General features: G+C 45.0%; 1 pseudogene; it reads left to right on the top strand.

Moving 5' to 3' along the window:
- The first annotated feature begins 3519 nt into the window (after positions 1–3519).
- Positions 3520–7420, top strand: LOC102870876 (annotated as a pseudogene).
- Positions 7421–13961: the final 6541 nt, after the last annotated feature.

Here is a 13961-nt window from a genome sequence, read left to right as displayed (position 1 = left end):
GCTGTGGACATAGATTCCAGTTAACAGAGATGTGTGTGAGAGGGCCTTTGTATGAGGGGATGACTGATTGGAGGGGGCAGCTGAGAACTCTTCACTACCCATCTGTTTCCAGAGCTGAGGCTGGCTGGACATAAGACCCCTGCCTGTCCCTGGATACTCTCAGCTGCCCAGTCCACCATCTCTTAGTTCACTCTGGCCTCAGCCATCATCCCATCTACTCTCATCCCTGGTGGTCAGAATGAAAGCAAAGAATCCTTCATGGTCAGGGTTAAGGGCAGACAAGGCCATGTGGTCTCAGGCAAATATCTAACCACCTTGAATCACAAACTCATTTTTAAAATGAGTAAAGCATGACCTGCAGACAGTAGAGGCTTGAGTGTTGTTAGGATATCAAACAGGTTTCAGTTGAAGCAACCCAAGATAGACTAGGAAGAAAGGCCTAGAAATCTACTTCTGAAAATCAGCCAATGAAAATCTTGTGGTTCACAATATTCTCGTTCACAGCCATTACAGGGGGAGCAAGACTAGGAAGTTCTATTCCATTGTACATGGGGTTACTGTGGTCCAAGTCAAGTTGACAACATCTAACAACTACTACACATCTCTTTGTCCATCCTGTTAAGGCTGTACTAGTAAGGTACAAGAAAGTGTTTCTCATCACAAGGTAAAGGTAAACAACGCAATTGAAAAATGTGCACAGGATGTGAACAGACACTTCACAAAGAAGACATTCAGATGGTGAACAAACACATGAAGAAATGTTCAAAATCTACAGCTCTAAGAGAGATGCAATTCAAAACAACTATGAGATAACACCTCAACCCAGTAAGAATAGCAAAATTTAACAGAACAGCAAACAACAAATGCTGGTGAGGTTGTGGAGAAACTTGAACCCTTACTCACTGTTGGTGAGAGTGTAAAATGGTGCAACAACTATGGAAGACTGTATGGCACTTTCTCAAAAATTTACAAATAGAAATACCTTCTGACCCAGCAATTCCACTACTGGGAATATACCCCAAAGAAACCGTAAACATCATCCAAGCAGATCTATGCACACCCATGATTATTGCAGCTTTGTTCACAATAGCAAAGAGTTGGAAACAACCTAAGTGTCTATCAACAAACAAATGGATAGAGAAGCTGTGGTATATTCACACTATTAAATACTACGCTGCATTGAAAAACAAAGGACACACCGACAAAGGAGATTAATCAGAACTGACTTTGACAAGCACTGTGGCAATTGGACAATTAAAACAGACATTCGGATGGCAGGGAAGAAGAGCAAACTGGGGAGGAGGGTGGAGAGAATGGTGCGGCAATGAAGGAGTGAAAGCCCAGAATCCCTGTGAATGTTCATTGAAACTAATAAAATTTAATAATAATTAAAAAAATGCACAAAATAGATGAAATGAAAAAAAAGGAAAAACAAGGAACTCATGAAATATTATACAAAATGGGTGACCCTCGAGGACATTATGTTGAGTGAAATATCTCAGTCACAAAAGGACAGATATTGCATACGACCACTATTGTAAGACAGGACAGACATCAGGGTTGGGGGAGACTAAGAAAGATGAAATGAATTATGTATACTACATTGAAACAGATAAGGGAGAGAACTGTTTAAAAGAGATATATATTATTGTCATGACAGGAGTCCAGAACAAAGGCTGCATAGTGGAGTGGACTTGGCGGGAAGGATTGTATAACAATGAAAGAATTTTTCTTTTACTTTACAAAGAAGAGAGCAAACTTGGGGGTGGGGTGGGCAGGGAGAAAAGTGCAACACTGAATGAATGTAAATCCAAAATCTCTGGAAACTTTCATTAAAATTAATAATAATTAAAAAAAATAGAAAAAATGCTTCTTTGTCTGGTGTCTATGGAGAATTGCACAGCTCTTGAGAGGTGTGAAAACCAGTGGCCAGAAGTCAAGGGACATGAACTCAAGTCCTTGATGGCCCAGGAAGGTGCCTTCCTCTGCAGGATGCTGCATCTGTTCATGCAAAGTCTCTCTTTAGGAATGAATGCTGGCTCTTTCTCTTGTTAGAAGAGGCCTATTGCATTTTGGTAAGAGAGTTTGGTGGGTAAAAGAAAGACATTAAGAAGAGACAGCATGCCTTCAGCAGCAGCCACCCCATTGGGTTGCCCGGCCTAGCTCCTAAAGCTCCCCCCCTCCTTGGTGATTTGTAGCCAAGAGTCTGAACCCTCAAAATGGTCCCCTTCAAACTAGATGTGCATCAATCCATACATCCACCTATGCATCTATTCATCTACCTACCCAAGTGATCACCTACTTCTTCACCCACTCATTCAACCATCTCTCCACCAACCCCACCACCTACTCAACCAATCATCGATACACCTACTCTTCAGCTCTCTCATCCCTCCAGCCATCTATCCATCTATTTCCCTACCCATGATCCACCCATCTACCTATTTACCCCTTCAGTCAACCATCTACTCCTCGTCTCACTCAGCCAATCATCTGTCTACCTGTCTCTCCATCCACTCATCCATCCACCATCTATCCATCCAATCATCTACCTACCAAGCCAGCCAGCCACCTACTACTCCACTCAAGAACCCATCCATCTATCCATCCACTCACTCCCATCCACTCATCCATCCACTTTTCCATCCATCCATCCTCAAGGGTTGAGAGGAGGTCTTCATGCGAGAGGAGCTGACAGAGCCATCATGCACTGACGAAGGAACGTTTGCCTCGATGCTTCCTGATCTTGAGCCTGTTGGTCCTGATCCTGAATTGTACCCTGTTCCTCCATACTTTTTGAATCTATATGTTGAAAAGATCATTTGGGAGGTTGTACTTTATAAGGAAGAATGTGGCTTCTGAATTGGAGGAAGACTCATCAATAACTTGTTTTATGCAGATGACACAACCTTATTTGCTTAAATTGATGAGGGAGGGCCTGAAGCACTTGCTGCAGAGGATCAAGACTATAGTTTGTAATATGGATTGATGCTGAATATCAAGAAAATGAATATTCTTACCATTGGACCAATTGGCAGCATCATGATAGGTGGTTGATATTAACAATTTCAGCTTGCTTGTTTCCACAATGAACACTCTCGGCATCAGTAGTCAGGAAATCAGAAGACGAATTGCATTAGGAAAATCTGCTGTCAGGGATCTCTCCAGAGTGCTGAAGAGCAAGGAGACTAGTCTAGAGACTAAGGTACAACTGACCCAGGCCATGGTCTTTGCAGTTACAGAAAGCTAGACAGTGACCAAGGATGATAGAAGAATTGATGTCTTTGAGTTGTGGTGCTGGAGAAGAGTACTGAGCATACCATAGACTGCTAAGAGAAAAGGTTTGTCCTGAAGAGTGTGAAACCAAGCTTCTCCTTAAAGGCAAGGACTTTAAGACTCCATCTTACATACTTTGGGCATGTTGCCAGAAGGGACCAGTCTTTGGAGAATGATATCATGCTTAGGAAGGTTAAGGCATAGTGCAGGAGAGGAAGACCCCTGATGAGGTGGATTGACATCATGTCAGGAGAAAAGAAGGTAGGTGTGTCAAAGACAGTGAGATTGGCTCAGGATAGAGCAGGATTCACAGTAATTGTTCATAGAATCATTATGACTCATAGGTACATCAACAACAGCATGTTTCAGTGTGAGTTTCAAAGTATCTTCTGAGATCTTATCCATCCTTCCTTTCCTGTGTTTGTAATGACTCTTTGCTTTCTTCATGGATTATATCCTCCCCCACTTGTCTAGTCTTCAGACATTAGTGTTCAAAGCATCAAATCTATTCTGGAGATGGTTTTCAAATTCAGGTAGGATACACTCAGTGATGTATATTTTGGCTCACATGGACTTGTTTTCATTTACTTCAATTTTAACTTGATCTTGGTATGTTCCACAGTCAGAATTATAGTTGTATTAACAAATTACTTGTATGCATATGGATATCTTTCTATCATTGATAGCATTGTACTTCAAGACGTTGTTGTTGTTGTTAAATGCTGTTGAGACACTTGCGGCTCATAGTGACCTTATGTACAATAGCTCTGAACCTTGCTCTGTCCTGAGCCTTCCTCATCGTCCCCAACACACCCACCCTCATTACCCCAGTCACTGAATCAACTCATCTCATCCAGGGTCCTCCTCTCCTGCACTGTTCCTCCACCCTTCCAAGCATGATGTGCCTTTCCAAGGACTGGTCCCTCCTTGCAATATGACCAAAGTATGTAAGACAGAACTTTGGAATCTTAGCCTCCAAGGAGTAGCCTGGTTTCACCCTCTCCAGGATGCACCTGTTTGTCCTCCTAGCAGCCTGTGGTATGTTTAATACTATTCTCCAGCACCACAGCTCAAAGGCATCAATTGTTCTGCTATCATCCCTAGTCACTGTCAAGCTTTCAGATGCCTAGCAAGTAATTCAGGATAGTCTTTGAAATACCTTCTATTAATATCACACCATTCGTCTTCATTTTATCATGACTGAATAATTGTTGTTGTTATGTGCCGTCGAGTAGTTTACGACTCATAGTGACCCTATGTACAACAGCCCTAAACTGTGCTCTATCCTGTGCCAATCTCATTGCCTCTGACACACCCATCCCGATTACCCCAGTCACTGAATCAATCCACCTCATAGAGGGTCTTCCCCTCCTGCGCCGTCCCTCCACTCTGCCCAGCATGATGTCCCTCTCTAAAGACCTGTCTCTCCTTACAACATGTCCAAAGTATGTCAGACGAAGCCCCAGAATCCTTGCCTCCAAGGAGCAGCCTGGTTTAATCCTCTCTACAATGAATCTGTTTTCTTGGCAGTCCATGGTACATTGAATACTCTTCTCCAGCACCACAGCTCAAAGGCGTCAATTCTCCTTCTATCCTCCCTAGTCATTGTCCAACTCTCTGATGCATAACAAGTGATTGCAAAAACCATGGCCTGTATCAGGCAGACCTTAGTCTCCAGAGAGACACCGTTGCTCTTGAGTACTTTAGAGAGGTCCCTAACCGCAGACTTTCCCATTGCGATACGTTTTTTGATTTCCTGGCTACTGGTGCCAAGAGTGTTGACTGTGGAGCTGAGCAAACTGAAGCTGTGAACAATCTCAATCTCTTCACCATCCATCCTGACGCTACCGATTACATAGTAGATTGTATTATTATCTGACTCATAATAGCCACTTCCCAGCCATCTCAGCCCAGTAATGCCTGGGCTTTCGATCTTCAAGTGTTCCACTTCATTTTTTACATCTTCTAATTGTCCTAGATCCATACTATGTACAGTCCACATTCTAGTTACTAATAGATATTTGCTGCTGTTTCTCCCCATTTTGAGTCTTGCCACATCAGCAAATGAAGGTCCTCCACTGGGTGAAAACTTCACCTCATTCAAATCATAAAGCCTGATCTGTCTTGAAGAGGTAGGTCTGGGGAGACTGTCCGTAGGGAGCTGCACTGCTGACTTAACTAGTGGGTCTCTCTGGTGCTTTAAATCCACCATCAGTCCTGTGGGAGAAAGATGAGCAGACTCCTCTTGTGTGATTTACAACCTCAGAAACAATGAAGGCTTAGCTGTGAGTTGGTTCTGACAGGATGACATGAAGTTTTATTTTAAGGAAGCAGCTTTCACTCAGTCATGTTTTAGAGCTCCAGTGTAAGAGGATCCTCTTCCAGCACTATACTGAGCAATGTTTCAATGCTATTCATGGGATTTTCGAGAGCCTGTTTGTTGTTTCAGAAGTGAATGGCCAGTCCTGCTTCTTGGTTGTCTTAGTCTGGACGTGCTGCTGAGACCTGCCCATCATGGGTGACTGTACTGGATAATCTATCACTCGTCTGTCACTTTGTCATACCTTGGTGGTGTTGCTGTGATGCTGAAAGCTGTGCTGTTTTGTTGCCTCAAGGCATCCTTTAAACCAGGAAGTGAACCCATTCTTGGAGATCAACTTTCAATTCAATAATAGGCTGTTGTTCTGTTGAGTCATCTGTGACTCATCGTGACCCTGTGTACAATAGCTCTGAATTCTGTCCTACCCTGAGCCAATCTCCTCATCTCCAACAGACCTAGTCCCATTCCTCGAGTTACTGAGTCAACCCACTGATTCATTAGTACTTGATCATATTTTAACTCCTGAATGGTTGAATATCTTTTTTTATTTTAATATTTTTAAATTTACAATTCACTTCCATGAAAATTTACAGAGACTTTGAATTTCTATTCCTTCATTGTTGCACTTTTCTCCCCTCCCTCCCCTCCCCCCTAGTACACTACCCTCTTGAAAAAGTAAAAGAAAAATTCTTTGATTACTTTACAATCCCTCCCCCTAGGTCTACTCCACTATGCAGCCTTTGCTCTGGACTCCCATCACGACAAAAACACCTGTTCACATATTTTAAACAGTTTTCTCCCTCATCTGATTCAATGCAGTATACATTATTTAACCCATCTTTCTCAGTCTCCCCTAAACCCCAATGTCAGTCCTGCTTTACAATAGGGGCACCGTGCAGTATTTGTCCTTTTGTGACTAAGATACCTCACTCAGCATAATGTCCTCTAGGGTCACCCATTTTGAAAAATATTGCATGAGTTCCTTGTTTTCAATGCAGCATAGTATTCCACTGTGTGAATATACCACAGCTTCTTTATCCATTCATTTGTTGATGGGCACTGAGGTTGTTTCCAACTCCTTGCTATTATGAACAAAAGCCACAATAAACATGGGTGTGCATATATCTGCTTGGGTGTCAGTTATGGTCGGGTGTCAGTTATGGTCTACGGGTCCTGTGCACTTTAAAAATCAAAATTAGGCTCCTATCCGCGTGTTCGGCCTTACCCCACGCAGCTTTCAGTCATGGCCTCTTGGCAACGCGCACATCAGCTTCCAGGCCACTGCAGTGGTGGATGGCGCTTCAAGGAGATGAAGCTTTCCGACTACAAAGGGAAGTATGCGGTGCTCTTTTTCTACCCGCTGGACTTCACCTTCGTGTGCCCCACCGAGATCATCTCCTTCAGCGAGCATGCAGGCGACTTCCGCAAGCTAGGCTGCGAGGTGCTGGGGGTCTCCGTGGACTTGCAGTTCACGCATCTGCCTGGGATCAACACGTCCCGCAAGGAGGGAGGCTTGGGCCCTCTGAACATCCCCTTGCTGGAGATGTGACAAGAAGCTTGTCCCTTGATTATGGTGTGCTGAAGGAAGATGAGGGCGTTGCTTACAGGGGCCTTTTTATCATCGATGGCAAGGGTATCCTTCGTCAGATCACAGTCAATTACTTGCCTGGGGGGCGTTCCGTGGAAGAGGCTCTGCGGCTGGTCCAGGCCTTCCAGTACACAGATGAGCATGGGGAAGTATGTCCCGCTGGCTGGAAGCCCGGCAGTGACACGATCAAGCCCAACGTGGATGCCAACAAGGAATACTTCTCCAAACACAACTAGACTGGCAGGCAGAGGCCAAGTCGGGGCCCTCTGTCCCCACCTGTGCCCTTGCCTGGGTGTCCTATACTGACCCAGGAAAAGGCCAGACCTGTTCTGTTGAAACTCGGATCTGGGACCCTCGGGGCTTGGGCTAGGCCTTTTCCTGCACTATTCTTCCCGTGTTGGGGAGAACTAATGAATAGTGACCCCCCCCTTCCCAGAGCCCACTCATGGAGGCACAGTAGTCGGTGATTAATAATAAACTATTAGGACCAGCAACAACAAAAAAAAAATCAAAATTAAAAGCAACGATATGAGATCAAGTGGTCAATTTGTATCCCAAAGCAGAGACAAAAAAGGCAGGGGATCAAGGAAATCAGATAAATAGAATTAAAATAGGATTCGTTGGTGATGGAATGAATCAACTTAGAACAGACTCCTGGCTGATCCCCTCGTGGCTTTCAGAGGCATGGGAGGACACTGCCCACCTTTTTTTTGCAGATCAGCTGGGGAATTGGAGCCACTCATCTTCGGTTTGGCAAAGCAACTGGTGGAGTTCCAACACTTGCATTTTGTTGGCAGTACAACTTTATCTACTTGTTGTTATGTACCTTTGAGTCGAGTATGACGCACAGCAACCCTATGAACAATAGATCTGAACTGTGTCCTATGCTGTGCCACCCTCATCATTTCAACGACTCATGTTCAACTTGATGGCACCGAACAGAAACAGCAGACAACACGGCTGTAACTAGAGCCACTAAAGCCGCTAGGAAGCAAATGTGATAGAAGAAAAAAAAATTTGGAGAAATAAGAGAAAGCACCAGAGGCTTTTCTGTGCTTTCAGTGGCTACAATAAGCACGGAAGCATGGTCAGCCGATAAAATCCTCAAATGTGAGTTATCACAGGGCATCGGCCAACTTCCTTTGTGTTTCACTCATCCTGGCGGCCTAGATTTTAGGAGTTGTGCTGCCAACCCAAAGGGAGGCGGTTCAAATCCTCCAGCTGCTCTGAGGGAGAAAGATAAGCAATCTCTTCCTGGGGCAGATTCACAGCCTCTGAAAATCCGCTGGAGGGTCAGCTGTATGTCAGTTCTGACTCCACAGCAAATATTAACAACATACTTTTACAAATAAAGCGTGTTTAGGGGTGTTTATATTGATAATGTCATAGTTCAGTGCCGTCTGTCAAAGTGGCGTCCACTGATAGTGACCCTGTGAACCCATCTGAGCCTCACCCTGTCCTGCACACCCTAGAGATCTCAGAAATTGTAATAGGACGGAAGAAAGAAAGGGAATCCGTGTGCAGGTCCCTCCCAGACGAGCCAGAGGCTCCCAAGGCGCTTTACCAGCTGGAGACGATGAGTCAGACGTCTCCTGGATGCACCTTCCTGGCACCATATTTCTGAGTGGGCAGGAATCCAGACTCTCTTAGTACAGAAGGAAGTCCATCTGGTGCCCTTGGCACAGTCCAAGCCAGGTCTCTGCGCGCAGTCCTGCATACAGTGGCCTCAGAGCCTCTTAAACCACAATCACAGCCCTAACTTGTTGAAAGCATCCCCTTCCCCTCATGGCCCTTTATCACCCCAAAGCCCTGCAAACAAGCTTTCTGAGCTCTGCAGACAAACAAATGGGGCAGTGGGGTGTGTGTGTGTGTGTTTTCCATGGTTTTGTGTGCCCACAGACCCCTTGAGACAGCTGGAAACTGGCCTAGATGGTGGTTGAGAATCCTTCCTTGACTCAATCCCATCACCCCTACCTTTCCCCATCTCTGTGATGAGACCTATTCCAGCATCAGGCACAAGGTGAAGGGCTCCACTTTCTCTTTCCATGTGGCCACCAGCCCTCTATATCGCTTCACTGTGCAGGGATCCCGGTTCTGGCACATCCTTTGCCCCAGGACGGATTCACTGGTGACAGTGTGGCATTGCTTTTGCATTCCCAGGTGCCACACGGATGGCTTCACCCTAAGTCCTCCACAACCTGAGCTCCTGGTTGCCTTCGAGAACCAGCCCTGTTGTTCAGCTTCCTCAGAGGTGAGGGCAGGGGCCTTAGGTGGGGCACGGATGGGAGAGCCCCACCAATGTGATGATGGGGTGCAGTCACTTACCTGGAGCACAGACAGCTGGCACCAAGAGTGGCGAGGCCCGTGGACGAGGAGCAGCTGAGACCCGTGCTGACCGCTCCCCGCAGTTGCACTGAACGGCCCAGGCAGGGTGCATCCAGGGTGCCAACTTCAGCCCTACTCATGCCACCCTGGAGCACGGCCAGCCACCCACGTCACACCCTTGCCTCATCTCTTGCCTTTTTCAGTACTCCCTTTGCCCAGGTGTTGCCCCAGTTCCCTACACAAGTTGTGATCTTTCTGTGTCCCACTTGTGGCCAGCAACTGGGATGCGCTCTGTAGACCAGACAGCTGGACACTTCAGAGGAAACCACGGCCACTTGGGGCCAAAGCTTGGAGACTTGGCCCAGTTCACGAGTCATGCTGGCCCCAAGTTGCGGACGGTGGGCATATACAAATACAGGGGTTTGAAGAATCATCAGGTCAGACAGTGGGGCAGGGAATGTGTTGGCTTGGGCGGTGGCACAGCCCAGGGTTGAGTGGTGTCCGCTGGCCCAGGACAGCAGGAGAGGGACGTTGGGTTCTTCCTGTCCTGTGGAACCCTTCCACAGACCACTTGTTTCCTAGGTTGTGATTTTATGACAGTAAATCTCAGGACTGTCCCCTGTTGACAGATTAGATTAGCTCTGGGTCGTGAATTGTGGAGCTGGAAGCTGCCCCCGTCTTTCCATTAGCAGCCAGGGGTTTACAGCTGCACTACCACTGTGCTCTCAAGGCTCCTGGTTCAAGTCCTGAACACTTTTGTCCTGGCTGCCTGCCTGCAGCCAATCAGGTGGCTTAGCTGTGCTTTCCTTCTCCTGGATCCTGAGATTGGACATGCCAGGAGCTCTGGTGGCCTATGAGATGGCTACCTGCTGAAGAAGGATGGGCAATCTCTTCCTGTGTTGTTGTTGTGTTTGTGTGCCATTGAGTCAGAACTGACACATAGCTGACCCTCCAGCAGGTTTTCAGAGGCATTAAATCCCTCAGGGGGAGATTGCCCATCTTTTTCCTTCAGAGCAGCTGGTGGATTCGAACCGTGAACCTTTGTGTTGGCAGTGAAAGCCTTACCACCAATTCTCCAGAGCTCCCTATGAAGTAAAGAGGAGACAAAATATTCAGGTGGATGTTGACTCATAGTGCACAGGGTGCTGTGGATCCACAGGGTTTGCCAGGAAAAGAATCTTCTGGAAGCAGATTGCCAGACCTTTCTTCTGAGGCTCCTCTGAGTGAGTCTGAACTACCAGCCTTTGGGTAGGAGTTAAATGCTTACATGTTTTCTCAACCCAGAGACTCCTTCCACTGCTCAGTTTTGACTCATAATGACCCTCCATCAAGCTCCTGAGACTGTAACTATTTAGAAGAGGAGACTGGTCATCTGTCTTCCTCACAGTGCCTGGTGGATTCAAACTACTATCCTTTTGGTCAGCAACCAGATATATCACAAACTATGCTACAAAGTTTCCATAGAAAATCTTTGTTCTTGTTGTTATATGCCATCGGGTTCCCTGTGACTGATGCCCGTCCCACGTATAACAGCTCTGAAGCCTGCTCTATCCTGAGCCAGTATCACTGACTCTGACATGCCTATCCCCATTGCCCCAGTTACTGTGTCAGTCCATCTCTTCTGAGGTCTTCCTCTCTTGCACTTACCCTTCAGAGCATGATGTCCTTCTCCAAGGATCAGTCCCTCCTGGTCAGATGCCCAAATGTGAGACGGAGCTTCAAAATCCTAGCCTCCACAACCAGAGGCAAGAACATCGGAAGATGTTGGTGGCAATGGGTAGAAAAGTGCAACTCTAGAATTGCCTTCCCATTCAACACTTTGCATTTCGTGTGACAGTGTTTGCAATTTCCAAAAAGGCCTCCATTCCTCTCTATTTCCCCTTTCCTATCTCTTCTTGTCTTTAAGCTCTACTCCTGGGGCAGCTGCTGCCCTTTTTAATTGGGAAACTTAGAATCATGGGGAAATTGGCACCAGCAGATCCATGGGAAATGGGAATAAGTCTTAGTGGATTCTGGCTACTCTGGGAGGTTCTTAAGGGAGAAAATGGGTCGTCCTTCCCTTGACAAGGTTGGCCTCTCACCATTTCCCCCTTTTTTTAAATTGAGATTTTAACAGAAGTTTATAGAAGAACTTAGATTTCTATTCATTCATTGTTGCACATTTTCCTCCCTGACCCACCCACCACAGTTCACTTTTCTCTTTGAAAAAAAAATTCTTTTCTTATTGCATAATTTACTCCACCTTCCTCCAGTCCACTTTGCTATGCAGTTCTTATTCTGGACTATTGTCATACAAATAATACCTAGTCATATATGTCTTTTAAACAGTTCTTTCCCTCATCTGTTTCAATGCAATGTACATTATTTATCCCCTCTTTTCTTAGTTTCCCTCCAACCCCCATGTCAGTCCTGTTTTAGAACAGTGGCTTTATGCCATATTTGTCATTTTAGACTGAGATATTTCACTCAGCATAATGTCCTCCAGGGTCACTAATTTTGTATAATATTTTATGAGTTCCTTGTTTTTTCAGTGCTGCATAGTATTCCATTGTGGAAATATACCACAGCTTCTCTATCAGTTCATTTGTTGATGGGCACCTGGGTTGTTTTTATCTCTCTAATATTGTGAACAACACAACAATAAACATGGGTGTGTATATATCTGTTTGGGTGGCAGCTCTGAATTCTTTAGGGCATATTCCCAGTAGTGGAATTGCTGGGTAAAAATGGTATTCCTATTTCCAGCTTTCTGAGAAAGCACCGTACAGCCTTCCATAGTGGTTGTGCCATTTTACACTCCCACCAACAGTGAAAAAGAGTTTGTTTCTCCACAATGTCGCCACCTCTTATCATTGTTAAACTTTAAATTTTCTTTTTTAAAAATAAAACTGTATTTGAAAAAAGATGGAAAGAAGAATCCTAGCCTCCAAGGAGAACCTAGGTTTCACCCTCTACGAGACAGACCTGTTTGTTCTCTTGGCAGTCCATGGTAAGTTTAATACCCTTCTCTTTAGCAGATATATAAAGTCCCCAATGATATCCACATTCTAATCCCTGTGAAAATGTTACCTAACTTGACAATAAGGACTTTGCAGATGTGGTCGAGCTGAGAATCCTGAGATGGGAAGGTTCATCTGGCTTAACTGTGTGGATCCAGGCAATCATGAATGAGGGAGTTAGCATGGACAGATGCAGAGATTGACCACAGAGACACAGGGAGGGATCAGATTCACTTCAGGCCAAGGATTGTGGATTATAAACTGCTCAAGGAATAAGGAAGGTTGGAAAGAACTGATCCATGTGAATGATGGTGTTGATGAAGAACTGACTGGACTAGCAGAAAGATGAATAAATCTGTCTTGGATGAAATGCAGCCAGGATGTTAAAAGCAAGGATAGTGGAACTTTGTCTCGCATACTCTGGGTATGTTGTCAGGAGGGCCCTTCCCCAAAGAAGGACACGATGCTTTACTAAACAGAAGGTCAGTAAAAAAGAGCACATAGATTGACACGGTGATGGCAGCAAAGGTCTCAAGCACAGTAGTAATTCTGAGGATGGCTCGGGTCGGAGAATGTTTCGTTCTGTTGTATATAAGGTTAGGAGTAAAAACACAGAGTCTAAGGGTGGTTGATCTAAGCCAAAGTCTTTGCAATCCTTTGCTATGCATCAGAGAGCTAGACAATAACAAAGAATGACAGAGAAGAATTGATGTCTCTCAGTTGTGGTTCTGAAAGAGGGTATTGAACATACTATGGACTGCCAAGAGAACAAACAGGTCTAACTGGAGAGGGTCAAATCAGGTTGCTCCTTGGAGGCAAGGAGTTTGAAACTCCATCTCACATATCTTGGGCATGTGGCCAGGAAGGACTGGTCGTTGGAGAAGCACATCATACTTGGAAGGATGGAGAGACAGCACAGGAGAGGAAAGATTCCAGATGAGATGAATTAACACAATGACTGGGGTTATGGGGGAAGGTGTATCAGAGACAGTGAGATTGGCTCAAGATAGGGGAGGATTCGGAGCAATTGTTGTAGGATCTCTATGAGTCATAGTTGATGTGATGGCACATAACAACAACAATGTGAATAGGCACTAACTCAACCTAAGAATAACAACTTACTTCTATTTTTAAGGAGTGTTTTGCTTATTCAGAGCTTCTTTACATCCCAAAGGAAACTGGAGATTGTCTTTTACATCTCATAGAAGAATGGGGTTGGTATTTGTATTGGGATTGCATTAAACATGTAAATTGTCTTCGGTAGTATTGCCAGTTTCACAATATTGAGCCTTCCTATCCATGAGCAAAGGATATTCTTCCACTTCTCCAGGTCTTTTTTTGTTTCTTGTAGTATATGTTTTGTAATTTTCTTTGACTAGATCCTTTGTGCTTCTGGTTAAATTTACTCCCAAGTATTTAATCTTGTGATTAACTATTGTGAATGGTATTGTTT

The sequence above is a fragment of the Elephantulus edwardii genome, unplaced genomic scaffold, assembly GCF_000299155.1.
Source record: "Elephantulus edwardii isolate Elephantulus edwardi_28Jun2011 unplaced genomic scaffold, EleEdw1.0 scaffold00185, whole genome shotgun sequence".
In the NCBI taxonomy this organism is placed as follows: Eukaryota; Metazoa; Chordata; class Mammalia; order Macroscelidea; family Macroscelididae; genus Elephantulus; species Elephantulus edwardii.
Note: the sequence above shows the minus strand (reverse complement) of the source record. Positions and strands in the feature narration are given on the sequence as shown.